This window comes from Thermobia domestica, chromosome 1 (genome assembly GCF_964235325.1).
Source record: "Thermobia domestica chromosome 1, izTheDome1.hap1.1, whole genome shotgun sequence".
NCBI classification, from domain to species: domain Eukaryota; kingdom Metazoa; phylum Arthropoda; class Insecta; order Zygentoma; family Lepismatidae; genus Thermobia; species Thermobia domestica.
In genome coordinates, this window is record NC_137454.1 from 52463356 (window position 1) to 52491099 (window position 27744).

The window sequence follows — 27744 nt, forward strand, 5'->3', positions numbered from 1 at the left end:
GTGCTTGGGGTCCCGGGTTCGATCCCAGCCCCTGCCAAGCTAACTTTGTGGTGGACAAATACCGTCTGCGTGGGTTTTCTCGGGGTTCTCCCGTTTCCTCCCACTTTCTTCATTTCACCATTTCATTCATTACCCATCATCGCCGACTCCTTTAGCCTAACAGGCATACCGTGGGACGTAAAATTCAAAGATTTCATTTCATAGAACTTCATGCCTCCAGATCGCGACTCTTCTCTTAACATGCAAACTAATTTTAAGCCCTGCGTCCAATATTATTAGTTTCCAGAGTGCGCAACCCCGGGATTGGTGACGCACGGTGTGTCGTAAGTCATCTACAAGTATACCAATACACTACTGTAATTCTGTAGAAAAGCTGATCTTGAAGAGTTTTTCACAACATGATGTTGACCGAAGGTCGCGCGGATGTGTTTTCAAATTCGTGTTAGCCGCACAAAATTTTAAGAACCAATTAAATATTGTGCATTTACTCATTAGTTCCTTCCAAAATGAATTACTAACCGACTTTTCAGGCTGGAAGTGCATCTTTCAGAGCTTGAACTTCTAAAGGAAAACCAATTTCGTGGTATTAATGATGCAGTTTTGAACTGATAGTCAACATATTACCGCATGATTTACAGTACGCCTATATTTGTTTTTGAACAAGTTAAGTGATTGTAACGTCATATATGTAAGCTTAATCCAACAATTTTCACTAGAATTTTAAATACGTAGGCCAAATCTCGCACATCAATAAATGTTACCGTATTACGTGCTGAGCGAAACAAAATAATTATTTTGAAATAGAACCAATCACAAATCGATTGAGAGCAATAGATTGGAGGGTGACAGGATGTATAAAGCAATTCATTTTTCTCACGTAAAACATACATTCAAAATGTATAATAAATAAAATTTGTGCATCCACACGAACCAAAATATAACTTCAGTTTGAAGAGTGGTCAAAAAGATGTAATTTCTTTATATATCGAACAAAGGCGACTAGAGAAAATAATCTCTAAAGATGAATCTTTTGAGAAATGAACTCACATAATTTTGTTGAATTTTAAACAAATATATATTTCATAAGGCACTGTGTAATTAAGTTTTGTTTCGTTTTATTAACCAAGCTTTTATCCTAGATTCTAATAAACTCTCCTAAAACCATAAAGAGGATATGTCTTATATATATATTGAGAGTCACATATAAAGTTACAGTCGCTAATGAATATGATAAAGCGTCGAGCCAGTTATTAATACTTTATCCAGTCCCTGATGATATTCCAGCTATAGCATATATTGTAAAACAGGATTTAAATCTTGCTCTTGCTAGTGCGAAGAAAAGAATAAACATACTTCCATTACAAAGTAGGCTAAATAAGTGTCAGAAATATAATTTTAAACTTGTTGTGATAGAAGAAATTCTTTGACTTAACAAATGGAAAGAAAACGTAATTCGTTTAGTTTGTCTCAAACGTAAAGGATTGACCTTTTTCCTAATTTCTTGTTCAGTAGAAAGATAAATATATGTCAATTTTGTACCTCATTTTTATTATAAATTTATTATAAGTGATATAATCACAATCTGTCCTCATTAGAGGGCATAATACAGAAACAAATTTACAAGCCATGGTACCTACACTGTAGTAAAATGAATGATACTATTTCACTTTTATATGTAGCCCATAAAAAGTTGTTTTACTTACCAAAAATTTCTAATGGTCCATGCAAAACTTTTAAGCGAGATACTTCACGTGAGGGTATTATCCGTATATTGAACTCTTTTCTGAACGGGTCGATAATCCTATAACGAAATCACATGTTGAATATTGTTAAATACGAAAATACACAGCTTACAACCAAATATTTTCGTAATGTTTTGTGAACGAATTAGAATATGTGTTTAAACTTTAAATTTTAATTATTATATCCCTGGTCAATATACTTAGTAGGGAGACAGAATTGTTAATTAGGAAGAATGTCCATTCCTAGAATTTAAAATCACGGAAGATAGCTAGACTAGGTAAAAATTTTGTCCCCGGATTTAATTCGGCTCATTTGAAAGGAAATTTGTGGGGGCGCGGTGGTTCAGTGGTAGAGCGTTCACCTCTGGTGCTTGGGGCCCCGGGCTCGATCTCAGCTCCCGCCAAGTGAACTTTGTGATTGACTCGTGCTCCTGGGTTTTCTCGGGGTTCTCCCGTTTCCTCCCACTTTCTTCATTCCACCATTTCACTCATTTCTCATCATCACCGTCTCCTTTAGCCAAACCGGCATAAGCGTGGGACGTAAAACTCAAAGATTACATTTCATTTTTGAAAGGAGATTTATACCAAGATTTAACAATTTAGTAAGTGTTTTCCGACATATCGAAAAACATCGAAGTGCTACATTTCACACAAATACTAGTTTAAAATCAATACTCTTCTAAAATTACGTATCACGCCAGTGTTGATTCTTGCATAGTACAGTTTTGTACCGAGTTAATTCGGCCAATGTCAAATCAAATGGTGACAGGAAAATACGACCAATGAATAAACATGCACAAAAACAAAACACACATAGCAAACACTAGTGATTGTGGTTTTCCTTAATCAAGTCTTAATCTTCGCCATCACTCAGTCAACTAAACGATGAGGGGGTGAATAACGTTTCTTATTGAAATAGTTACTTGGTTTCGGTAAGTATTGTGCAATGATACCTAACGGATTCGCATTTGGTGACTAGAGCAACACATTATTTAGCAAACAGAAATATTCAAGGACTATATAATTGATAAGAAGTGACACAACAACTTACTACATTAACTCGAGAAGTATCACTTTGCACTTAACCCCTACGTATTTGCTTCTTAAAAACATCAAAAACAACGCTCAAGATGAATAGGTAAGAAATACCTAGTATATATTCATGAAACGAAACTGACTAACAAATAAATATAATAACGAGTTTTTTGTAACGGTCTCGGGAATCTTACGTAGCCGTATCCATAAATTCCAGGACAGTGCTCATAACATGCAAACCGCTTGATGTCACGAGTTTCCCGCTAGTATGTGTTGCGGTGGTGTCTTTTGGAGGTCTGTGCGGAAGTGAAGGAAGCTGTGAAAAACGATCTCACGCTCCTTGTCAACGTCATTATAGGCGATGATATTATCGTTTATGCTTACGACCCAGAAGCTAAACTGCAGGCTTCCCAATGGAAGAGTCCTGGGTTTACAAGACCCAAAAAACACGCATGGAAAAAAGTAATTGAACACGATGTTCATTTGTTTCTTTTACCAAGAGGGGATCGTACACTGGAAATTTGTCCCGCATGGAAGCACAGTAGAAGTCTGCATTGAAGATGCATAGTAGACCAATGCAGACTTCTAATCTGGTGCCCTAAGAAGGTTGCGTGGAAATGTGCGTCGCAAAAAGCCACAGAAACGGCATAACGGGAACGACATTCTCCACCACGAAAATGCACCTGCATACCGGTACTTTAAAATTCCGCATTTTTTTGGCTAACAACATGACACTTGTTCTTCATTCCCCATACTCACCAGACTTTCCCTGTCACGTTCTTCTTTCCCCTAGCTAAAGCTTCGGATTAAGGACAGAAGATTCTACAAAATTCCAGAAATTAAAGAAGATTCGCAGCGGGGCCTTGCAAATATTCGATAAAATGTCTTCCAGAAATGTTCCCAAGGACGGCAAAAAATCTGGGACCACTGTATTAATGCAAATGGAAGTACTATGAAGCTGATGGGGAATTTAACTTCAAAGGTAAGAAACTTGAGCAAAGTAAATGACGATCTTTTCAGTTTGCATTCTTTCAAAATATCTCTGTTTTATTATATGTTCGAAATTTTGGAAGGATTACCCAGCAGAAAAAGTTAATAACAAAATCGATTTTAATATTTCTAGTAGATATTAGGTTAAAATAAGTAACTTAGAAGCAAAAAAACATTTAATCGACCGAAATTATGAGAATTACCAACTCCGCTAAAGTAGGAAATTTTCAAGGACGTGAAAGAATTATGCAGTTCAACACGAAGTAGCGACATCTATGTCATTGAGAGAAATGTGAATTAAGTCTACAAATCAAAATTTTAACGAAACATTACTAATGTCTAATTATATGCATTATCGCCAAACTGTAAATATATGAATCTCTGTCAAGTATTAACGTTTACATAGAGCAAATAGTGGAAGTTACCTACGGAAAAGGACGAATTGGTAGCACTATCGTAATGAAAAATCATCTTTACCGTAGAATAGATTCAGTTTGTGTAACGAAAAAATAGCTCAGTTAGTTAAGGCAATGGGGTTTTATGCAGGAATCGAAATGCAATTGTATTTTTTTACTATGGTTATTTTATATATTTTTATTGGAAACGGTAAAACTCATGACGATACAAAAAATGTCGTTGCCGCACTTTCATTAGTGTCGCTAATTTTGTTTGCAAACAGCTTCGTAATTATTTCCCCTGTGCTCACTACTCACTATATGCTCGCTGGTGCATAACGAAAGTTTTCGAGTAATTGTTAATTCTAATTTGGAGAACGTTATAAAGTTTCACAATGTTTATCATTAAATAGTTTTCTATCTAGTTGTTTGGATGTTTTGATAACAGATTTCCGTATTAAATTGTTATTGTTTCCTAGACGTTTAACTACGGAAAAGTTTTGCAATGTATTTGTCTTTAATTGAAATTGTTTTGAATTTACCACATCACGTAAGTAGCTCGAGGAGGAGAACTGAAGTAGCTGATATTCTACGTAAAAACAACCAATTGTAGAATGATCATGCTTCTTACCTTCAGCATATAATCTTTACGTTAGAGAGTCGGACAGAAGAAAATCCTGGTTTTTCCTCCCCTGTGAGCACCTATCTTAAACCTCTACAGGTAATTCGTTTCACACAATTTTGGTGCTCCAAAGACATTGATATACTACTACTACTACTACTACTACTACCACTACTACTACTACTACTAATAATAATAATAATAATAATAATAATAATCCTGAATATGTCGTCCTTGCGTATTATAGTACCATTATACATCTTAGTTTAACCCTCCAGTAGTCGCGCCGCGGTCAAAAGCACCGCAGGGAAATTATTTTTTATCGTGTGTCCACCCTATTTGTCAGACAGACTCTACCGTCCTGCTAATCTTCCCCCTCACCTTCCCGAACATTCCTGCTCAATCACTTCGTTATCCGTTGTTTAGTTTAACTACTATTGATTGTTTAGTGAATCTGCGGTGCTTTCCACCGCGCGCGACTAACCGTGTAGTGTTTTTTTTCAGTGTTTCGCTTTGCACGTGACCTTTACTTCGGAGATGTTTTAAGCTTTATAAACATAAATATTATTTTAATGGACGGAAGAGAGGTCGACAGAGTTAACAAACTGATACCAAGTGTGAAAAAAGAGGAAATTAGAAATGAACAGCTTAAAAGAACAGAGGTAAATATTAGGAATGAACTATTCGGATAAATCATCCGAGATGATCTCGTGGAAGCTTTCTCTAAGAAAGATCATATAAAAAATGTAGGAGTGAGTGAACACGAAAGGTGAAGTGAGGAGTCTACGAGCGAGTCTGAAGATCTCAAACCCAGAAATGACCAGTGATTCCCCGAATGTAGTCAGAACAGGAGAGGACGAAATAAGCAACGACGAAGTGTAGAGCAGTGTAAATTCAAAGCTAACCTAAAATAATTAAATATAGTGCTGTATAGGTGAAGTTTCAAAATAACAGGGCCGCAAAATAATTCAATGCAAATTTGATTTGATTTGATTTGATTTCAATTTAGCGCCCCTTTCAGCATCAACGCTATGTAAGATATGGACCTACTGTTTAACGTGGGATCCGAACCACATGAGCTCCCACCAGGAATCGAACCCGGAAGTCCCACGCCAAAGGCGCGTATGCTAATCGCTTAGCTACGAGTGAGCTCTAATTGGATGTAAAATGCGCTGTGAAGTTTTGTTTTGTTGTTATATTTATAGAGTATTCATTTTACTAATTTACTATTGCATTGCTAATTTTAGACGAACCGAAGAGTTGACAAAAAGAAAAGATCGTCATCAGATTTAGAATTTTCAATAAAACCAGTGCGTAGTTATCTATCTAAAGAAATATGTAACGAAAAAAAACATGTTATTCCAAATAAGAAATGAAAAAACAGTACATGTCTAATTCTAGGTTTCTCTAATAGTTATTACTGTAAAACTTGTAATAATAATAAAAATATTATTCCTTCTTAATCAGAAAATATACAAAATTACGTTTCTAATACAAGAAAAATGTTTGAAACGATATTTGCAACACATTATGTTCCTGCGGTCCTTTTGACCGCGCGCGACTACTCGCGTTACTTTTTCAGCGCGACTTCTCGAGGGTTAAAATGCTTTCTTTAGTAATAATTTGAGCAACAATGTAGGAGGGGCCATGAGTTTTATTTTGCCCCTCTCATTTCAGTACCCTCCCAACAAGAGATAATTTCTGATAAGCAGGACAGACAAAATGAATAAGAAATATATATATACAGCATCCTCTCCTCCTTCATGATTGGAATATCACGTAGCATTTTTTATTCTACCGAAGAAGGCCCTGTGAGTTTAGGGGTAGATAACTAAAAGAATACCTAATAATAAAGTCCCTTGATTGTAATATTACTTCTTCTTTATTTGTTTGAGCGAGCCCCTACATAACGAAGGGTGGAAAAAAGAATAGGGAAAGTATCTATTGATTCCAATGGCGGATTCAGCAAGTACTGCTGGTGAGCGGTGAAGTGAAATATTCCTTTGATGATGTGAAGCTGTCACAAATTACCCCTTTAGTAAACTAAACATAATAGTGGGTGAAAAGATCCTACTTTCTTCAAATTGATGTAAAAGTTTAATCTTTGGTTTCATATCAAAGTGTTGTTTCCTAATGACAATTTCAGTCCGAGTAGACAATGATCAATCTCGGGGGACTCGGTAGTGTAGAGGCTACGGCCCACTTAACGAAAATAAGAAAATATTAAAATGCTTATAACTTTCGAATTTTCAGTCTCTATTTTAAAGAAATGTTTGACTGCATATTAAAGAATTGGTTTTAATGACGATTTCAGTCCGAGTAGACAATGATCAAATCTCGGGGGACTACGGCCCGCTTCTGGGAAAAAAGCAAAAATATTTAAATGCTTATAACGTTCGAATTTTTTGTCTTTTTTTATAGAAATGTTTCGCTTCATATTAAAGTCTTGGTTGCAAATGACGATTTCAGTCCGAGTGGACAATGGCCAAATCTCAAAGGAGTCTTCAGTATAGGGTAATACGACTCCCTTATGGGAAAAGGCAAAAATATGAAAATGCTTATAACTTTCGCATTTTTCGTGCATTTTAAGAATTCATTGGCTCCGAATTAAAGTCTTAATGGTAAAATCTTGGAGGGATCCTCAGTGTAGGGACAAGATTCGGCTTCTTTGTGGGACAAGATTCCGGTAGTTGATTTTAAAAAATTGTATTATATACATGAAACTTACACCAGTTGGTCAATTTTATCTGTTATATTTTGCTGATTGACATTCCACCAATATTTACCTCGCAAAGCTGAAACAAGGCACATACTAGTTTCATTGCAATGAAATGTGTTTTTCTGAGAACTTATCATGGAACAGATGAACGAACAGGCACTCAAACGTTGGTTGAGTTGGACGGTTAAAACTTGTTAAGCTCGCTTCAATTTTTATTATTTTTATAAAAAATAATAATAATTAATCGTGGTTGTTTTTGTCTCTTACTAGTAGTATTCCTGAGTAAGCCCCCTAAGTTTTTCGAAGGGAACTTTTGCGCTTCATTATTCAAAACTACAACATGCTTTACAGAACGTTATACATTCGAAAGTCTTACACTGAGTTAAGATAAAAAGGAGAAAACAGTTTTGGGCAAATGATCTTCGAGGTCATCATTCGCGAGGTAGTAACGCACTTTTAAATTGTTAAAATCACAAACGGATAGAGCGAAATAACCACAAATAGCATAGAAAAGGCGTGTCAAAAATTTTCGGATCGCTACATATATGATAGGACGTGTGAACTTACCAAATGACGGTATGCCAGAGCGAGGAGCATTTATGACTCACGTGAAACCGGTCCCTGTTTGATTCCCTCTCTGGCAAGCTTTTAGTTTCGTTTTTTTATTTAACCAATAAAGTTGACAACCATTTGTAAATATAAGTAAAATATTATTTCGCCATATGTTTATAATGCATAAGGTAGTAATAGAAGAATACTCAATTGTAAAATCATTCAATGTTCCGTGTTAACTATGTAAGCTATTCTATAAAATATTTATACAAAGAATTATATTATTGTTACCACTGTCATTGTGTAAAGAATGTTCTTGACGCTTTGTGTATATATCTGTGGACATTGTGCGAATATGGACAGCGTGTAACAGGGCCTTTGGGAAAGGGGTGAATTGTGCTTTACACAACAATAGCATAGAAAACCATGACTGTTACAGTCAGGGCATCATTTATGGGGGCACTAGGGAGCAATTGCCCAACCCCGATTATTTACTATTATGCTGCCAATATGTCTTGAGCCGTGGCAAAAATGCGAACTAAAGCTCACACCCTCGACACACCCACGCGTTGAGCCAATAAGGGTTGAGCTGTTGCTGAGCGAGAGAACCTTGCAGTCGTCTACGCTATTGCCAGATTCAAAAACAAGAAACTATCGTATAGAATTCGCACGTTCTGTACTGACCGCAAGATTCGCGTTCCGAAGTGCGGCAACATTGCTCTACGGATGACGAAAGAGAGTGGAATTCCTTCAGCCGATAGCAGCGCTTGGAGAGGAAGACTAAGTATCAAGACAATGTGGTATCTCTATAATACTGTATTAGCAAAAAATGTGAAAATCTTATGTCGTGGTTCTCTTGTCCCGCCCCAATCCCCTAATGAAGTCTGCAATGACGCTCATGGTTATAGCATGCATCCAGTACTATCAAATGGAATGTCCCACTCATCCCCGTTGTAATTTTAATTTCAATAATAATAATAATAATAATAATAATAATAATAATAATAATAATAATAATAATAATAATAATAATAATAATAATAATAATAATATAATTCAACTGAAAGGACTGTAATTTAGGTTGCCGACAAGTATCATAATTATGAAACCATTATAAAAGCAATGCTTTCAGTAGAAAGAAAAGTCCCAAGTGTTAACGAATGCGCACGAGATGTGACATGTATCGAGAAGGAGACGAGACGAGCTTTTTGGCATCCAAGATAGGACGAGAAAAATGTCCCGAAAACATAAGTCTAAATTTTAAATTTTTTTTCAGGACCTATTCTCTAAGAAGTAGCTCTCGGACTTAAAATTAATAACGGCATTAGTTATTTAAAAATGTTAAACAATGCACCTTTATAATAGTTAACTTTTCGAAAGGAAGCTTCGTTAAGGGTGAACCTGAAAGACGTCCACAAACTTACGGAGGTGATTCGTGACATCAAACGGATACACATGGTCATCTTGCAGTTTTCCAATTGAGCTTTCGTTTCAAGGTTCAGGATTGCCAACATGGAATCGAACATCAACTCCAAAAACTAGTCTCTAAAAAAGAACAACAACGACGTTTTCTTCTTTTGACCCCCTGAATAACCTCCAAAAGTTTGCCCACATGTTTGTGTTCAATTATAATTGTCGAAAGTCAATTTAAGTTGGCAACCTCGTATCTCGAAAACGAAGCTGAATTCAAAAAAACGGCAACATGAGTTTTCCTCTTGTTTTTATCTCAGGAATTACCTTCCGAAATTTGTCCACATTTTTGCATTAACTGCTAATTGTGAGGAGTAGATTTTTGATTCCAAGTTCGCAATGTTTTATCTCGAATAGAAAGCTAAATGTGAAAAGAACCGCAACAATACTTGCTGTCTTATTTTGATTTCAGGAATCACCTCCGGTAGCTTCTCCACATATTTGTACTCAGTTCCAAAAGTCATAATTCCATTTAGGATTTCAAGTTGCAACTCTGTATCTCGAAAACGACCAAGAAAAAAAAAATACCCGTCGTAAATTATTCTAAGAGAAGTATCTCATATCGCAATATATCGTTGTTATTTAAATCTTGATAAATGAAAAATAAACAAAAAGCCATTTTGAGAAAATAGCTTTTTTTTCGATTTTCGGCTGTTAGTAAACTACACTTATTTTAGGCGATAGGAAGTAAATTGCAAAATCTCCTGTAGGAATCCCATATAAACCCTAAGTTTAAACTTTGCTGCACCTACGTTGAACAGTATGGCCTTTACGCGAGTGCACAGAAAAGTGTAGCGAACGGACGGACCGGAAGTACACGTGTAGAAAAATTACATTTTTGGTATGTAGACGCAATGAAACGTGTAAATCCATTGAAATCTGAATTTGATATATTATTTTCAAAATCACCATATTTTCTGCTTTCTTTTGGCGCTGGAAAAAGGAAAGTTTGAGTTTGGGAGAGAAAGTAGGGATGTGTACGAGACGAGTCAAGACAGAATTTTCCCGAAAAAAACCAATGAATACAACACTTTCTATTGTTGTGAACATAAATAATATATTTAGCTCAGACAAGACCTAAATGCCAACTGTTATTTTGAAAAATAATTTCTACTCTTCTTGCTTTTCATGCATCTTTTGTAGATTAGAAACATGTTTATTAATGTCTCCATATGAACTATATATTAAATATCATAATTTTCGCTCCTGACGCACATTCGATTACTAGAAAGAACATTCTCGTTTCCACATTAGTGGTATATTTACTGAAACCGTTAGTGAATTGCGTGAGACAGTGCTTGATATGTTCACTAATTTATCAGCTAGCTAAAGTTTTACACGTTTATTGATATTTATAGTTTAGTTAAGACAAAGTTACGTAACTAAAAATATTGCAAAACTTCCTCGTAGAAAAAGTTTATAAAGAACATTAGCTGTCACGAGGTACCCACTTGCGCCCCTCCCTCCTCTTCTATTCCCTTGCATTTCGTTTTGGGAAAATCAGGGATTCCTGGGAAATCGTATTTAGGGAGAATCAAGTTTACTTTTTTTCTGGGGAATCCGGCTTTCTTCAAAAACACGTTTTCGTGGGAAATTCAATTTTTCTCGGGAATCCCCATTTTATGGTAAATCCCGTTTTTATGGAGAACCTCCATGTTAGGGGAAATTACGTCTTATAAGGAATCATATTTTAATGGGAATACACCTTTTTTGGGTATACTCCCCTTTTTGAGGAAATCCGTTTTCCTGGGCAATACCAACTTCTTAGAATATTCCCACTTTTGCGAATACACGCTTTCTGAGTAAATGGCACTTTCTGGGAACCACCAATTTTATGGGGAATTCCCATTTTCTAGGGAATCCTACATTGTAGGGAAAACCCACTTCCTATTGAGCCGTATTTTTCTTATTCGGGAAATCATGTTTTCCTAGGCTATACCCACTTTTTGGGAGAATCTTACTTGTGGAAATTCCACTTTTTGGGGAAACCCTACTTTCTGGGGAATCCCGTCTCTCTGGGAATTCCTACTTTCTAAAGAATTCCCACTTTCCGGGAAATTCGTACTTTGGGGAATCCCAACTTCCTATGGTGTCCCTACAGTTTGGGGAACCACAAATATTGGAGTAAGCCCTCTTTTTAGAGAATTCCACTTTTAGATGAATCTTCACTTTCTTGGAATTCCTTGTTTTTGGAGAATTTCCACTTTCTAGGTAGAAATCCACACTTTCTGGGGAATTCTCACTTCCTAGAGAGTCCCTACTTTTGGGAAATCCTCACCTTCGAGGAATATCTACTTTTAGAAATAATCCCCAATTAAAGAGAATTCCAATTTCCTAGCCGTCCCTACTTTTGGGGGAATCTGCACTTTTTGTCAATTCCCACTTTTGTTGCAATCCCCTAAGATAATGACAAAACAGAGATAAATAACTATTTAATAGGGAAACATGTTACCAAATTCTACAAATTAATAGAATGAAGACAATTCAATGATAACCGGTGTGAGAATGTATTATAAAATTTCCTAAATTAGAATTACAATTTAGTGGAAAGCATTTGCTATTTACTAGTGAACAAGTAAAAATGAACATCTCACTTTTACAGGACTCGAACCCACTTCCCACTACTCTGTGCTTACAGACTGCCTGTTCTAACTTTTTAATGCTCTTTATTTCAACCAATTATACAGAGATAGAGTAGCTGAAGATGGGACATGCATAAGAGAGAAAAAAACAAACAGTAAAAAAGACAAATATACAGTCGCGATACTCGGACAAACATTATAAACTTAAGGTAATATAGTTAAAAGTTTGCAAAATAGTTTCGTCTATGTACATAAGTAATGTCGTGAGAAGAATGAGTGAAGTTACGTGTGACACGTGTCGTTATTAATTTGGAGACGAGTTTACACAAAACAGCACATTTGAGAGCTACATTAATAAATTCCGAATATATATATATATATATATATATATATATATATATATATATATATATATATATAGATAGATAGATAGATAGAGAGAGAGAGAGAGAGAGAGAGAGAGAGATGCAGATATAGATATATATAGATATAGACATAGATAGAAATTGTAACTTCTAACAAGAAGTGCCAATCAGAAATCTTAAATTTAACAAGAAAAGCTCACGATACTCATCAAATGCGAATCCAAACCCCGACTTTTCGTTCAAGAGTCCCATGCGGTAGCAACTATACCAAGAGAGTACATTGTGAAGTAACACCTTCACAGTGTCTCTACAAACTGAGAACCCTCTACTAATTTAGTGACATGTTATACCAAGTATATTCTAAAACTAAGACTAGGGCAATAAACTGATAATGAATATTACGGAAAACAACATACAGGAACTACAGTTACGAGCGAAATGAAGTCTTTATTGCAAAGTCGATATAATTCCTGACTTACACTCTCGTTGTTGCTCCACTGTAATTTAGTGAGGATGTTTTGTTTATTTTTATTTCCTGAAAAGTTGCTGAGACAACTTGTATGTCGGAATTGCATTGTAATATTTAGCAATGAGTGAACGGTATTCTTACCAATAACAGTGGAAAAGGGGTACGTGGTTCAAATCCTGCCGGAAGCTCATGTGATTCGGATTTCATATAAAGCTATAGGTGCACATTTCATATAGCCTCGTTGTCGAACGGAATGCTACACTGAAATTAAACCAAATACAATGGAAGAGTAAGAGGAAGCAAAAAAATGCTAAGGGTCTACATTAATAGTGCTTGTCCAGCATTTTCCTAGTGGAAAAGACTCGAAAACTCTTACCTGTTAGTTAAGACTGTTGGCCACTGAACGTAAACGTGGCTTGTGGAACAAAAACGTCCTTATGCTCGTAAGCATTTCTCCGTAATGTGTGCACTTTTTTTAAAAACAATCTAAATTGCCCCTTCTAACTAATATCGTGATCCCTTTGCAATAGGTAGATTAAAAACACCACATAAACGCTTCTTAAGAACAGAAACTTGGATACAACAGTCGCTGGCAACAGGGTGTGATAAAGATGAATCATTATAGGAAATATGTTCAGATTTAACTAACTAACTAACTAACTAACTCTATTGCCTATGGAACCCGGAGGTTCAATGCCGCGTTCACCAAACCTCTCCACTGACTTATATCCTTAGCTAACTGCATCAAGTTTGTACTTTGTGTTCGAATCTCTGCGAGATCCATCTTAATATTATCCTCCCATCTGCGCCTAGGTCTTCCTAATGTTCGTTTTCCGATTGGTCTTCCAGTCAAGACTTTGAAAGCGTTTCTACTTTCTTCCATTCTAGCTACATGACCCGCCCACCTAAGCCTCCTAGACTTGACGACCCTAACAATGTTGGGTAAACCATATAAATTATGTAGTTCCTCGTTATGAAGTTTCCGCCATTCTCCATTCCCGTTCCTCTTGGGTCCGAATATTCGTCTCAGGATTTTGTTCTCAAATACTTTCAGTCTATGTTCTTCCCTCAGAGTAAGTGACCATGTTTCGTAGCCATACAGAACAACAGGCATGATTATCGTTTTGTATATTATAAGCTTCAAATTCCTCGACAGAATTCGCGACGACAAGAGATTTTGAACCGAATAGTAACACGAGTTCCCTGCTTTTAGTCGACATTTAATTTCTCCGTGAATATGATTTGTCTCTGTTAATATTGATCCTAGATATTTGAAACTATCCACTTTATCAAAAGTATTATTTTAACGCATCCATAATTTGTTGTATTCCGGTCCCGATGCATTTCCATGTATTTAGTTTTCTCTGTATTTACTTCTAAACCCATGTCCCTGCAAGCGTTTAATAAGATTTCTGCATTTCTTTCTATCGTTTTCCTATCATCCTTATAGGTTGAGAGTTACTTATATAAATTGATAAGGAGGACCTAATGAAAAGTAAATAATAAAGGCCAATACCATAAAATTGAAGAATATTTAAAACAAACATAATTATTTTGTTTTATGATCAAAAATGTTAATATATCAGATATTAACAGTTTGTCCATCGAAATTGGTGTGACTGATTGGATTAGACAGTATGACATAGTGCACCCAGGTTTACCTCTTAGGATTTACGTCCTAGTACTAGACCACGGTCAAGGCCTGGCCATCCCTGATGAAAGTAAAGTACATTGGCAATGTCATATCAAGCATGCTGCTCCACTTTTTCTTTCTCCAGCATTTTAAAATTATTTTCAATACATCTAAGTATGCAAAAATAATCGTCTAACTTTTACGACATTCTATTTCTTACTTTACTGGAAGGTTTACGAAATTAAATACAGCTTTTCAAGCAAGCATTTTGATCATAGACCATATATCTCAAAAATCATGCGCACATTACCTTTTCTACATATCTCTACATAATAAAAAGACAAAAAATACGCATTTCGCATTTCGTTAGCTTAAAATATATAAAAAAATATATTTTTTTCGCACTTTTAGGTGCAATGCATTCCTTCCAAATAAAAGCAATTAAAAATGTTATTCCCAAATTAATATCGACTTTCAGTTAAAAATAATCTTAATTATTCGTGCCAGAGATTCTACACCACTCTACTGTCTTGTTCCTTTAGATAACGATAACCAAATACTGTACAAGATTTCCTGTTGAACTTTAACAGGTGACGGTACCAGAGATCAAATAAGTAAAGCTATGCTTTTCTATGTCTGTCTGTGAAACCAGGGGTTCCTAAAATCTTTTGATACACTTGTGAATAGGCAAGAGGGAGAGACCTGAATTTTTCCTTGTGAGCATGGAATTTGGAACAAAGACAGTGATATTTTACAGTTTGTTAATTGGAGGTATTGTTTACTGTATCACTTGAATTTACCTTTATATTACTAGAGACAGTTTCGGCGTAACTATAGGCCTACAATGGATGTTTGTTTTATTTAAAATATTTACATTTAATGTGGTACAGAGCTAATTTAGTACAGAATCAAATCACTACACTCTCAGGCTAGAATATTTGAGGATTAAATACCTCAACACATTGTCCCCATACGTATCATTGTTACATTTAGATACCAGACTTTTTCTTTATATTATTATTATTATTATTATTATTATTATTATTATTATTATTATTATTATTATTATTATTATTATTATTATTATTATTATTATTATTATGTTATTCTTATTGATGTGATAATGTAATATGTTAAAATTAATTTAATTGAAGCGACTGTAAAGTAGTTTAAATTAAAGTGTTATCACTATGATAATAATGTTTGAGTTGGAAATAGAGCATCGTTTTAGTAGTCATTCCTTTTTATAAACAGGGTGCTTCTGATACTTGAAACACTGAAAATATGTTGGAAAATTCAAAGTCAAGTCCTGTAGACCCTGCTAGCTTATGTTGCTATTATTTACGATCAGCTATATTTAATTTTAGGGGCGTTAGAACACGACGTTAAGGGGCCTTTGCGTCCTTAATTAATTTCTGGTAGAAGATATTGGGGACTCTGAAGAAGCGTAAAGTTCATTCTACCCAATTTTGTAAGCGACTCAAGGGTGAAACACTTGTTAACGAAAACAAGGTTTTGTATACACTGCCTTGCTTCTGACAAAATATAAAGTGCTTTGCAATCTTTAGACACTTTTATTATCATTTTCGCCATCCTTGGTTGTGTAGGACGCACTCGGACAAACAAAGAAGCTGTAATATTACAGATAATGGGGGCTATAAATATATTGGGTATTTCTTATGTTACCTAACCATAACTGCCTAGGGTCATCTTCAGTAGAATAAAATATGCTACGTGATATCCCATTCACGAAGTAGGAAAGGATTCTCTAAATATATATATCTTATTCATTTTGTCTCCTCTGCTTGTCCAAAATTATATATTTTCTGTTGGGAGGGTGCTGAAAAGGGAGGGACAAAATAAAAGGTCGTCCCCATCTTACCTTTTCAACTTTGTTACGTGGTTGCTCAAATTATCACTAATGATAACACTTTAAACGAAGATATCTAAGGTTACTACATTACATAAAGGTGGCATATTCAGAAATAATAATAATAATAATAATAATAATAATAATAATAATAATAATAATAATAATAATAATATATAAATGTCTTTGGAGCGCCGAAATTATGTGACACGAATGTAGAGGTTTAAGATGAGTGGTCATAGGGGAGAAAAGAACAGGATTTTTCTGTCTGACTCCGTAACGTAACGATTATGTGCTGAAGGTAAGAAGCATCATCAATCTACAATTGTTTTTTTTACGTAGAATATCAGCTACTTCAATTCTCCTTCTTCGTGCTCCTTACATGATGTGGTAAATTTCAATTTCAATTTAAGGGGGAAGACCAAAAAAATATTTTTTTGAAAACTAATAATTTTTCTTTTGCCCGTTTTTGGTAAGTGGAAAGAAATAATCAAATGTAACTTATCACAATAATAGATAATGTTATTCTACACCCTAAAATAAGATCCGCAGGAATCTTCAGTGTTGCAATCCATAGAAATTACAGTGTGATGAGAATTTGAATTACTCAAAACACTTAGTCAAAAGCAGTGATTAGAAAAATAAACTCATCGGTAATTGATAACTTATCATGCTATCTATGTTTCTTGTTTACTATTTTTAAATAATGTTTCTATTTACTTTCTAATAAGTTATGTAAGTTTTATAAAATAATTAGAAATCTTATTTTAAAAGTATTAAACAAGGAACATAGACACCGTGATAAGTCATCAATTATCGTTGAGTTCATTAACCTGGATTTTTGAGTAACTAGATTCTGGTAACACTGTACTTTCTATTTATGGCAACACTTAAAATTTTTACGATTCGTATTTTCGGGTGTAGAATAACATTATCTATTTTTGTGGTAAGTTACACTTTATTACCTCTTTCCACTTACCAAAAACGGGCAAAAGAAAAATATTTGTTTTCAAAAATATTTAGTAGTCTGCCGTCTTAAGACAAATACATTGTAAAACCTTTCCGTAATGATATATATATAGGGCAAACTAGACTTTTCATAGGGAAATACGTTATCTAAGTGTCCAAAAAATGTAGATAGGAGACTATTTAATGATAAGGGTTGTGAAACTTTATAAAACACTCCAAATTAGAATTAACATTTACTCCAAAATATTTCTTATGCACCGGCGACCATGTAATGAGTAGTGAGTAGAAGGGAAATAATTACGAGACTGTTTGCATACAAAAGTTAGGGACACTAGGACACTAATGCAAGTGCGACTACAACATTTTTTGTATCGTTATGATTTTTACACATATGTTACAATTTGATTCTTTCCCACATAAAAATAATAAAGAAATAACTATAGTAATAAAATCGACTATTGTATTTCTGGGTTTCGAACCAACTACCTCCGGCATACAAACTCATTGCTTTAAGTAACTGAGCCAATTTTTTTCTTAGTTGAACTGAATCTGCTATATGGTAAAGGCGATTTTTCATTACGATCGTACTACAAATTCGTCCTTTTCCATAGGTAATTTCCACTATTTTGCTCTATGTATATGTTAATACTTGGCATAGATTCATATATTTGAAGTTTGCACGTAAAAGACATATCAGAAATATTTCGTTAAAATTTTAGTTTGTAGATTTAATCCACATTTCTCTCAATGACGTAGATGGCACTGCTTCGTATTGAACTGCAGAATTCTCTCACGTCCTTGAAAATTTCCCACTTTAGCAGAGCTGATAATTCTCGTAATATCTGTCGATTTAATGTTTTTTGCTTGTAATTTATTTATTTTATGCTAATATCTAACCCAGTTATTAAAAAAAGGTTTGCTATTAACCTTTCCTGCTGGGCAAACCTTCCGAAATTTCGAACATATAAAGAAAACGGAGATATTTTGAAAAAAAAAGAACTTTGAAATAATGAGATACGTCATTTATTTTGCTTACAGTTGTACATCGTCATCGCCAAACACGTAATGGAAGATGAATCCAGGAATAACAAATTTATATTTAAACTGACTGCAAAATCTTTTATCCAATTAAGTTTTTACTCCCACTTTCCGATCCACCTCTACACAACGTAATATTTTAATTAGTAGTATCCCATGTACTTGTTACACTAATTGCACACCTGTCGAACTTTTGGAACCTTCTTATATCACAATGTTGCAACGGTCACGCCAGTTGCAAATAAGGATTGAAAATAAACCGAACCCTAACCTAGGTTCTCGAGTGGCAACTAATAAGTTCCTGACGTTATTTGTCTTGTTTCTACGAGTTGCTACTTAAACGAATGTTTCATTTGGTTGCGTAAAAACCACAATGTTTCGGTCGGCTAGGACTACAGAAAGAGATGGGAGGATTTTGACGATTCCCAGCAATTGAATTAATACAGTAAGTGCAAAGAGAATGTAGTTGTTTTAGATATTTTTTCCTTTCTTCCATAAATTTTAGTGTTTGTTTCTATTTCGCCTGTAGAAGTACTTCGGTATGAATTCATTATTGTTAGTAAAGTAAACGGCTTAGTTTTGTTCTACTGGCTGATTTGAAATTTACTTCCATTTTGCTCTCGATAAATTTGGGATTAGTCGACTTGATTTTTCAACGTTTAGACGTAATTTGAATATAATATTTTCTTTTGTGCAGAATCACATATAATCGATTCTGGGGCAGGTATTGTACTTTCTTATCATTTTATGATGTTAATTTGCATGCTAGAAAAGTGTAATTTAGTTCCTATTGATCTGGACGTGTGAATAACATTAGCTAACTTTTAGATTTTTCTATAAAATATTAGTTTTAATAGTTAGTTACTGAATTTTTATAGTTAATGCTATACTAAACCTTTTATTGTATTTTGCAATTATTGAATCCAGAGGTTTGAAGATATTTGTATTTGAAGAGTCGTGTTGAGTCTATTTTGAGTTTAACGATCCTTTCAGACACGAGGTTATATGACATGGGGAATACACGAGCTCCCGCCGGGAATGGAACCCGGGGCTCCGACGCCAAAGACCCGCTTAGCTTTACCCTAACCGCTTAGCAACGAAGGAGCTTGTATTTGAAGAAAAGTTAACTGCTTCAAAAGGAAAATAACAGTGCTTTATTATATACGGTTTGTTTCAGTTTAGTAAGTTAATATTTTAGTCAATACTGTTCAGTACTTGATCAACGTTAATTACATTGGTCAAGAAGGTTTTTATAGAAAGGAATCTGAATAATGTAATATGCAAAGTCGTGGGTACAAAATTCCGAAATAACAACAGTGTTTGTCGAACGGGTCAGTTCTCTTTTGACATGCTATCCCCTCCCCACTGAATTTCTTGAAAATCGAAGAGGTAAGCTTCATGTGGTTTATACTGTCATTCCTGAATTTTAATAAATTGTAGATTTATTGATTGAAATATAGTTGAGAGAAAATGCGATAAAATAGAGAAGAAAGCAAGGAATTTTGATGCATGCATTGCCAATGGGTCATATTCAATACATAGCATTGTGTTTTGATTCTTGCTTTGTAATTCAATGCATTCAAGTGCATTGTAATTCAATACATAGAAGTGAGTTCTGATAGCATTGCTTGCTCTTCTATGTAAGTGAAATTTGAGTGTTGTGGTCATTAAAAGAAAACTCCCTCGTATCTGTGTGAACAGTGAATTTTTTTTTGTTATATCTTTGTAGAGGTAACTCTCAACTCACAAAACCTTCAATTGACCCTGCTCGTAAATAAGTGCTACTAACTTTATTTCGTGTGAAATATTGGCGACCAAGTAAAGAAATGACCCACACACACATATGCTGCTTGAAGTCTGTTAAAATCCTGGCAGTCTGAGCAACAGGTTCGTGGCATATTCCGTTCGTTTTTCCTATGATTTGCATGAAACAGCGGATCACACAACAGATTGTCATTTTAGTCTAACAAAGCATATATAATTAGTAGAAAACAAAGAAGAGTTTGTAATACTCGAATTTACTACTTACTTTGAGACCTGAATGCCACAATGAGTGATTACGTGTACCAAAGCCACCAAATAATGTGATAGTGAGTTATAATAAATCAAGTAACAAGCATGATGAAATTTCAGAAGACGGGGATCCATTTATTTCCTCCAAACATCCGAATTACCCTGTGAATCTAATAACTCACATTGAAGCTTACTCACAATCTAATAACGCACATTGTAATACAAGGTGGTCTCAAATATCTTGTTCGCTATTTAAATTTGTCTAAGCAGCAGTCGGAACTTTTAACTTCGAAATTGAAAGGATAAGATCCCTTTTACGCCAACACAAAAGTGAGTGTTCTTTTGGTTACCAACATTATGTTTTCTGCCTAATATTTCACGAAGGATGATGACGTCCTTTTTCTGCAGCAATATCGACTCCGTTATGGATATCTTTTCTCGTTCATAAAGTGTAAATGAGACGTGATCTAATAAATTGAGTGTCAATGCTGTTCTTTTCAAAGCCGGAAACACATTTCCTTCTGTTCCGATTGCTCACACAGATAACTTTAATTAGACTAATGGCACATTTAAACTGCTTCTAACTCTTATTCAATATAGCAAATGGAATAGCTGCGGAGATCTAAAAGTAACTGCTATTCTCCTTGGCATGCAGCCCTTGTACACAGAGCACTCCTGCTTTCTTTCAGAGTTGGACTGCTGGGATAGACAAAAATTACTATTGCAAAAGAATGGCCTGCTCGAATGAACTGCCTGGACATAAAAAAACTTGCCGAACATTCCTCTTGTTTACCCAAAAATGTGAATAGACCTCCACTACACATTAAATTTTGACTTATCAAAAACTTTATGAAATATATGTGCCAAACATCACATGCATTTATGCACTTGTATTCGCTGTTTCCGAAGATCAGTAATGCTAAAATATAGAAGAGAATATTTGTAGGGGCGCAAATTAGGGAAATAATGAATGGTGAAACTTTTGTTGATTTGGTGAATGATGTTGAGAAAATTGCATGGTTATTCTTTGTAAGTATGTGCAAGAACTGTTGCTTTAACCATAAGGCTGAAAATTAAGGCGGTATTGGACATGAACTAGTAAGGTCATATCACCGTATGTGATGTAACATGTCACTTAATCAACATTTCCTGAGCGAAAATTTGTTTCTTTTTGTCTGATAACTTCGGGGCCATGAGTAGCGAACATGGTGAACTCTTTTACCAGGATATTTATAAAATGGAAAAGGATTACCATGGGAGTGCGGTTAAGCAATGTAATCCAACTACTGCTGGAGCTTACGACAGAACCTTATTGGGCAAATACTTTTAGATAAGTTTCTTAATGTTTACTTACATCCATGATGCTCATTCCTGTTATTCCTTTGTGTACTCTATGTAAGCAAATATTATTGCGAGACCATGTCTGTATGTCAAGGACATATAATAAGTAAGCTGCAATAGGCATAGAAACCACGTTCACATTAAAACTGAGTCCGATAAAAAAATATGTATTTTGATTTGGATTGAGGGTCAAATTATCTTCCAGAAACTGTTTGTTTTTTTCTTGTGATAGGAACTTTGTTTGCCTTTATAGCATTGTTATTTATTGATTTTTACATAAATAAAATCAATAATAAAAAGTTGGGTGTTGATATCCAAAAAGTATTTCTTTTGCCTGAATGCTATTTGATTATTTTGTGTAATCAAGACTCAGTCGATTGAAATTGTATTTAATATTAATATTGGAGTTCCTTCTGTAAATCGATTTTTCAGGACTGGGAAGGATGGATGTCATTAAAAGCATACTACTATATTAAGATTGTGGTTTCAGTTAACCTTAGATCTGTTAACCGTATACGGTTTTTTTTCGTGCGTTTAAGTTGGTTGCTGAACTATAGTTCATCATAAACAATTCGGGAGCGTTACGAATGGAAACACATGACGGATCGTATTCTTGGGAACTTTTATAGCAATAAATAAAGTACAATTATGCAGAAAGGAGAATAAATATTCTGCATCAACGTTAATGTTTTATGAAACAAAGTTGGTTTAAAACAATAACTAATGCTTAACAATAGAGAACAATATAGAATGAATAACATTCATTTTAAATAAAGTAATTCATACAATTTGAACAAAATGTAAGGATGTTTGAATATTAAAAAAAAATAATTATTTTCTTTTGCGAGATGTTAAATCATTAAAACTTTAAATACATTATCTAAACTCATTAATGAGAAGGGTCAAGCGGATATAAATGATCAACATTTTTTTTCAATTTCAATAGGCATTCTGGATATAAATGATCAACATATTTTTTTTCAATTTCAATCTGCATTCTGAAAGTGTCAGATAATATGCACCACATTGCTTATCCTCGATTATCTTTACGTTCCCTCATTTCTGGAATGCTCGGTACACGAAGTACACGTAATTAGTATCTTAAAATGTGGATCATATTTATGTGAACGTATTTCATTTTTCATATATTTCAAATAAAAAAAATACTGCAATTATTGATGCAAAATGTTATTCGTAATCCGGAAAAGCTGCACAAGACTAGGTTATCTTTTGATTGTACTGCTTGATACATTGTGATAAAGCAATCAAATTTCTGAATCCTCTTGCAAAATGCTACTGCAGATTAAGTAAAATTAAATAATAATATTTGATTTATTAAATTTTTGTAATCGGATTCTAATGCCCGAATGTCTTTTTGAATGCTTCAAAAACATCATACACTTTGTTTATCTCAGTCGTTTGATGTTCTTGCTTGAGTTTTTGTATTAAATTAGCACAACTAAATGAGAGCACCTCTCTCACTTAATACACAAGTTGTAGACAATTTATTCTTACTTTAGGGACGCTTAAGTATATAATGCTTTTGTTACTCAGAGCAGATCTAGTACTGTTCTCCTGCTAATACTCCAATATTTCTTCAGTTACGGTTCATCCACAAATATATGAAGTATAGGTTATATTTTCCATTGATCAACTTGACATTTCAGTTTATAGCGCGAATTGCGAATTACGTTTGTCCAGTAAGAACAGTTTTATTCCCTGAAAAAGAAACGCTTATCTTCAAATTCAATAAACTGCCTATCGTTGAAATTGTCTTCATATGGAAGAGATAATAATAAACTTTTCAGGATTCTGAATTCAGTTGCTTCTATTATCAGCGTCATTCATAACAACGTATGTGTAATTTCCAAAATTCTAACCTTATTTTTCTCATTTTCCAGTAAGACCAGGTTCATTCCCCTGAAAAAGAAACGCTTATCTTCAAATTCAATAAACTGCCTATCGTTTAAGTTGTCTTCATATATAAGAGATAATAATAAGCTTTTCAGGATTCTGAATTTAGTTGGTTCTATTATCAGCGTCATTCATAACAACGTATGTGTAATTTCCAAAATTCTAACCTTATTTTTCTCATTTTCCAGTAAGACCAGGTTCATTCCCCTGAAAAAGAAACGCTTATCTTCAAATTCAATAAATTGCCTATCGTTTAAGTTGTCTTCATATATAAGAGATAATAATAAGCTTTTCAGGATTCTGAATTTAGTTGGTTCTATTATCAGCGTCATTCATAACAACGTATGTGTAATTTCCAAAATTCTAACCTTATTTTTCTCATTTTCCAGTAAGACCAGGTTCATTCCCCTGAAAAAGAAACGCTTATCTTCAAATTCAATAAACTGCCTATCGTTTAAGTTGTCTTCATATATAAGAGATAATAATAAGCTTTTCAGGATTCTCAATTTAGTTGGTTCTATTATCAACGTCATTTTAACCATGTATGTACAATTTGTAATATTCTACCTTTATTTTTTTCATTATACGAGATTTATATTGTTGTCATCTATCGCTTATTAGTTACATGAAATTCCTTTACAACGTATCCTACCCGACTTGGTTTCCGGTGGGGAACCTTTAGATCTTGATCATACTCTAGTGTTTCGCTGTCATTTTGATACTGTAAGTCCACGTCTTTCAGAGTTAGCATATTTACCAATAAGTTTTCAACCAATATTATATGAATTATATACAAGAAAATATTAATAGTAATCAACAATTCTTATAGTCAAAATATGAAACCACAAAAAGATATAGCACAGGGAAGTATGTAAGGTCTAAGTAATTATTCATGGAAAAGTAATTGAGTAGTAATGAAGTCGTGAGTAGGTCGTAAGTAACGTATAGAGTTCATCTTCTTTACTTCACACCGTTCAGATGTTGCGTATTCTGAACTGAAGTACATGGATGATAGAGAAGATGTCAATAAGATCGTTGCTGAAGAGGATATTAAGCTCAAATAAATTAATACATAAGAAGTCATATTATTTGATTCATATTCTGCTCTTCGCCATAAGCTCGTATACTCGCCTTTGCATACTCAGATATGTTCAATTAGTATCAGAAAGCTATCCAATGGAGCCAACCTAATAATGTTACTGGTTTATTGATGATAGTAACACTTTTAGTTTCAAGAAAGATATGAATTTAGTGTCATATTTGTTTGTGGATACCATTTTAGTAACCGACAGGCATTATACGTACTCATAGTAACTTCAAACGAGTCATTCGATAGAGGATAGAGTTCATTATCTTTCGATACTGGCTTTAGGCATTTTTCCAGCCTCCTGCAATGATTTGTTGATAATGACACTTTTGTGGTAAATTCGAAGAGTGAAAAATTACAGACATGATTCATGACTTTCACAATCGAACTTTGGTTTATATAGGCTTCACAAAATTATCAAATGGTAGTGAATCATGTTTTGTAAGAGAATTGTACTTAAAAGACCATATATCAAATCTAGTGACGATAGTTTCGAAATATATGCCTAGGAGTATACTTTCACTGAGGTATCTTGTAGAAATTAACACTCATTGTCCCATAATTCAACATTCAGAGCCTGCGGTAAAAATGAGCACATACCTATTTTCTAAAACTATTCAAGCTTTTTATAACAAACCTCCTTACTGACGCAAAACTTCGGATTTAAAGGCAGTTTAGATTAGTAAGTTTGATGATGGAACAAAGGAATCATTACCTCTTAAATCCTATGGAGACAAAATTGAAGAAAGAACGGGAAGGATTTCTTACATCATTTTGAATGACTGGCCGTTCGGTCTTCTTGTCCTGAACACTGGTCTTACGAGAAATTGCGTGTGGATTAAGTGTGCTTCCTAACCATGTTATGTACGTGATCCAATTACCACGTAAAGTAATGAAGAGGTCGTATATCAACGGTTTTTCGAAAGTTTTTGAAATGCGATGCGAGTAGATAGCGAAGTATTATTGGTCGTAGTATTTGCTTTTGTTTATTAATTGGCGCTTCACGTCAGGAAATGTACTCGACGGTCATGTCCTTTTGTACTGATGTTGTTGTTTCACTAATAGGTTGTTTGCTCTGCTTCCAAAACCTTTCAAACCGAATACTGAAGTGTCACTTAATTAATTTATTTCATTTCCAGAGTTTTGCTCCGTTTATAGAACGCAAATAAAATCACTGTAATCTAATTAATCAATTAAAACATAATTATCATTTTAATTTCAAACATGTAACCCAAAACTATAAATATAAGGATATTGGAATGTTTATATTAGGCTTTAAGTTAATGTAAGATAATGTTATACAACATTTGTTTTTGATCAGCTTAGTGTGTACGTACCTGAATTGTTGTCTCAAACCAGTTATCTTTAAAGAGTTACAATCGGGCAGGCAATTGCATTCAGATTTGATATCAGAATCGTCCATAATAGCATCTGTGAAAATTTCGTGAATTATACACAGCTAAACAGAATTTGGTAACATTATAGATACATTGATCCGAATGGATAAAAACAATATTTTAAATATTGGAATTTTCATCAGTGATGAAGTTTAACCGTAATAACCTATCTTTTTATTAGTGAAACAGTGACAGCGTGAGTATATATTATAAAATGTGTCATATTTTTGCTGAAAAATTAAAAATCATAAGCAAATATAAATAAGAAATACAACACTGTTTATGTATTTCTAGCGACTTTTACGGTGATATAAAAAAATAGTTTTGTTAAATGTTTTGTGTTGTCACACGAATAAGATTACAAAATAGGAAAATCAAAAATTAACAAACAGTGGTGAATAGAGTTTACGGCAAGACATATTTTGTCCTCACTCAGTTAGTATACATCACTACTGTGACTCAGATTTCTACAATGACTATTTGGTGCTAGAAGAAAAAATATGCCCTAGTAAGCTTCTGAAATATTACGGAAGTGATTTTTCCTTGATTGCCAATTTCTCATAATTTCATATTTTATTGTGTTCAATACATTTGATCATGAAGAGTGTGTATTTTAGTATTGCAAACAGAGATATCTGTAAGAAATACAAGTAGATTGTGGTGACAATATGTACTTTAAATGTCCGTTACTGCCTTCAATATTCAAAGAAGAAGCATATCTATCACAATTAAAGTTGAACGTATGCATAACTAATTTAAACCAATATTTTAAGTCAAAGAATATTGAATTAAAAAAATTCCACAAAAATTGAGTAAAAAGTATTAAACACATTTTCGAATCATGATTGAACAAGTTTTAAAAATAAATAGTTAAAAATATAACAAATTAATCCGAACTTTTAAAGTACCAATGCTAGATTTCCAACAATAAACTTCATATATAAGTTTTGTAGGGATGCGAGGAGACGAGATTTGTGGCTTTCTCGTCTCGAAAATGTGCTGTAAAAGTGATGTCTTGACTCGAAAAATGTATATTTTTCTATTGGAAGAGCCATGTCTTGACCCGAACTTTAAAGGAAAATCCTATCTCGACTCGTTTTGTACGGATCCTTAAAGTTCTGACTGAAGTTGATATGTGAAATTGTCATTATATATTAATATGTTTTAATAATTACCTATTTTCAAATAACAAATTTTAATCTAAACATTTCCATTAATAAAATTATACAACTTGTCGTAACTACAATTCTAAGGGGGGCGGTAGCGCTGTGGAAGAGCACTTACTGTTGGTGCTTTAGGTCTCTTGTTGGATTCTAGGGGATGTAAGTATATGGTGAATACCCTTTCCGTTGGTTTTGACGCAATACTTACATATCGCCCCCATTTTCATTCCTGAAATTCCTCCACATTTAATCACTTGTTTATCATCTTCCTTAGCCACTTCGGCATCTTTGTTTTACGTTAAACTGAAATATGTCGATAAATAATTGATACAAAACTCCAAATTGATATATAACATTTTAAACAAAGAAGCAATATGC